Here is a 3,894-nt window from a genome sequence, read left to right as displayed (position 1 = left end):
TCGCTCGCGCTGGGAGTTGGAGACTGGAGCTGTTCCTATTCGGCCATCTTGCTCCGCCCCCCTATTTAAAAGTTTTCATTAAAAATTTTTAAAATTTTTAATTATTATGGGCACATAATAGTTGTGTATATTTCTTTTTCATTATTATTATATCTGTTATGGTGACCTGGGACAAGTGGTCTTTGATGTTACCATTGTAACTGTTTTGGAGTACCACCAACCACACCCAGAGAAGACAGTGAACTTAATCTGTAAATGTGTGTGTTCTGACTGCTACATCAACTGGCTGATCCCCCGTCTCTTTCCCTCTCCTCTGGCCTGCTTATTCTCTGAGACACAACGGTATTGAAATTAGGCCAGTTAATAACCCTGCAGTGGCCTCTAAGTGTTCAAGTGAAAGGAAGAGTCACATGTCTCTCACTTTCAATCAAAAGCTGGAAATGATTAAACATAGTGAGGAAGACATGTCAAAAGGCAAGAGGCCGAAAATGAGGCCTCTTGCGCCAGTTGGCAGAGTTATGAATGCAAATGAAAAGTTCCTGGAGGAAATGAAAAGTGCTACTCCAGAGAACACATGAATAATAAGGAAGTGAAACAGCCTTGTTGCTGATAAAGAGAACATTTTATTGGTCTGGATAGATGATAAAATCAGCCACAATGTTCCCTTATGCCATAGCCTCATTGTAAGGCCCTAACTCTCTTCAATACTGTGAAGGCCAAGAGAGGTGAGGAAACCATAAAAAAAGTTTGGGCCATGGTGTGCAGGTAGCTATCCCTACCTGCTTCTTGCTGAGGCTGCCTCAGAACCCCTGTCCACTGCTTCATGATTTTCTGTTGTCTCTTGGGAAAAATGGCAAATAATTATGCTGTTCTGAAGAGGCTGGAGCAGAAGGATACAGAGGTGGATCAAATCTTTGAATATCTTAAGCAGCAAGTTGCTCTACGCAAGGAAAAAGCCATTTTGTAGGCAAATTTGAGGGAAGAGAAGAAACTTTGAGTAGGACCTGCCAAAGTGAAGGAGGAAATTGAATGGAAACAAGAGCTAATTCAGGCAGAAATTCAAAACAGAATGAAGCAAATACCATTTCCATCTTGTACTCTGCTGCACGCTAATTATGTGATTTCTGAAAATATGATACAATCTACACCAGTAACAACCATATCTTCTTGTATCAAAGAACAGATAAAAAGAGGAGCAGGAGAAGAAAAGAAAGCAAAAGAGAAAATTGAAAAGAAAGGAGAGAAGGAGAAAAAACGGGAAGCACCAATAGCAGGAAGCACCAACTCTAAGCCAATAAATGTTTCCCATCTAGATCTTTGAATTGGTTGCATCAAAACTATCAGAAAATATCCTGATGCAGATTCTTTGTATGTAGAAGACGTAGTTGTTGGGGAAATATCCCAAGAACAATTGTCAGTGGTCTGGAGAATCACGTTCCTCTTGAACAGATGCAAAATCAGATGGTGATTTTACTATGTAACCTGAAACCTGCAAAGATGAGGGGAGTATTATCTCAAGCAGTGGTCATGTGTGCTTGCTCACCAGAGAAAATTGAAATTTTGGCCCCTCCTAATGAAGACAGAATTACTTTTGATGCTTTCGCTGGAGAGCCCAACAAGGAACCAAATCCTAAGAAGATTCTGGGAGCAGATCCCACCTCATTGTTATACTATGATGAGTGTGCGGCTGCATACAAATGAGCTCCCTTTGAGATGAAAGGGAAGGGAGTGTGTAGGGTTCAAACTATGAACAACAGTGGAATAAAATAAAACAAAATACCTTCATTATTGAAATACATTGGAGAAAACTTTATAAAAAGGAATATATTTGCCACTTGTACCAAAAACAAACAAACAAACAAACAAAAAACAGGAAAGTTTGAGGCTACCAGAGTTTGGTTTATGAGGTTTAAGAAAAGAAGCTATGTCCGTAACATAAAAGTGCAAGGTGAAGCTGCAAGTGCTGATGTAGAAGCTGAAGCAAGTTATCCAGAAGACCTAGCTAAGATAATTGATGAAGGTGGTTACAATAAACAACAGATTTTCACAGTGTACATGAAACAGCCTTTTACTAGAAGATGATACCATTTAAGACTTTAATAGCTAGAGAGACGAAGTTGATGCTTGGCTCAAAGTGTCAAAGGACAGAATGACACTCTTGGTAGGGATTAATGCAGCTGGTGACTTTAAGTTGAAGCCAGTGCTCATTCAACATTTACAAAATCCTAGGGCCCTTAATATTAATGCTGAATCTACTCTGCCTGTGCTCTATAAGCAGAATCACAATGCCTGGATGACAGCATACCTGTTTGTGGCATGGCTTACTGAATATTTAAACCCATTTTTCAGACCTACTGCTCAGAATAAAAGATTCCTTTCAAAATATTACTTTTCATTGACAATGCACCTAGTTACCCAACAATTCTGATGAAGATGTACAAAGAGCAGTCATGTTAACACAACATCTATTCTTCAGGCCATGCACCAAGGAATAATTTCAAATTTTAAGTTTTATTATCTAAGAAATATATTTTATAAGGCTATAATTGCCATAGATAGTGTTTCCTTTGATGGATATGGACAAAGTAATTGGAAAGCTTCTAGAGAAAGGAGTAACCATTCTAGATGCCATTAAGAACATTTGTAATTCATGGAAGGAGGTCACAATATTAACATGAACAGAAATCTGGAAGAAGTTGATTCTAACCCTTGTGGATGACTTTGAGGTCCATTCAAGTTCAAGGCTTCAGTGGAGGAAGTCATAGCAGACATCATGGAAATAGCAAGAGCATTAGAATTAGAAGTGAAAGTCTGAAGATGAACTGAATTATTTCAATCTTGCAATAAAACTTGAACTGATGAGGCGTTGCTTCTTATGGATGAGTAAAGAAAGTAGTTTCTTGAGATGGAATCTAGTCCTGGTGAAGATGCTGTGAATATTGTTGAAATGACAACATAGGATTTGGAATATTACATAAACTTAGTTGATAAAGCAGAGCAGGGTTTGAGAAGATTGACTGCAAATTTGAAAGAAGTTCTACTCTGAGTAAAATGCTATTAAATAGCATGACATATTGTGGAGAAATCTTTCATGAAAAGAAGTAAATTGATGTTTTAAATTTCATTGCCTTATTTAAGAGATTACCACAGCAAACCAAACCTTTAGCAGCCACTATCTTGATTGGTCAGTAGCCATCAATATCAAGCCAAGACCTTCTATCCCCCCAAAAATTATGACTTGCTGAGGACTTAGATGATTGTTAGCATGTTTTGGCAATGAAGTATTTTTAAAATTAAGTTATGTGCATTGTGTTTTTAGACATAATGTCATTGCACACTTAATAGACTACAATTTAGTGTAAACCTAATTTTATATGCACTGGGAAACCAAAAAATTTGTGTGACTCGCTTTATTGCAATATTTGTTTTATAAAAGCGGTCTGGAAGTGAACCTGCAGTATCTCTGAGGTATGCCTATAATTCGGTGTTCATAAAATATACCAAACTGAGAAAGACAATGTCATTGTGTCTACAAGAATCTTACCATGGGGACTTGGTTACAGTGGGTCATCCAAATCTACCAAGAGGTAGATTTTCTTAACGTTTTTATGAATGGCTCTGATTAGCAGAGGAGAAAATTGATAATAAATATGTGTGGCAAGATTAGTAGGAAAAATGTTGGACATTTTTTGTTCTTAAACTAAGAAAATATCTAGGCTGGGTGCGGTGGCTCACGCCTGTAATCCCAGCACTTTGGGAGGCCAAGACGGGTGAATCACCTGAGGTCAGGAGTTCAAGACAAGCCTGGCCGGGATGGTGAAACCCCGTCTCTACTAAAAATACAAAAATTAGCCCGGCGTGTTGGCAGGCGCCTGTAATCCCAGCTACTTGGGA

At 38.3% G+C, this 3,894-nt stretch overlaps 1 pseudogene; it reads left to right on the top strand.

Annotated features, from left to right (window-relative positions):
• The first annotated feature begins 823 nt into the window (after nucleotides 1–823).
• Nucleotides 824–1,770, top strand: LOC108532551 (aminoacyl tRNA synthase complex-interacting multifunctional protein 1 pseudogene; annotated as a pseudogene).
• Nucleotides 1,771–3,894: the final 2,124 nt, after the last annotated feature.

Source organism: Rhinopithecus bieti, unplaced genomic scaffold, assembly GCF_001698545.2.
Source record: "Rhinopithecus bieti isolate Rb0 unplaced genomic scaffold, ASM169854v2 scaffold_10620, whole genome shotgun sequence".
NCBI classification, from domain to species: domain Eukaryota; kingdom Metazoa; phylum Chordata; class Mammalia; order Primates; family Cercopithecidae; genus Rhinopithecus; species Rhinopithecus bieti.
Note: the sequence above shows the minus strand (reverse complement) of the source record. Positions and strands in the feature narration are given on the sequence as shown.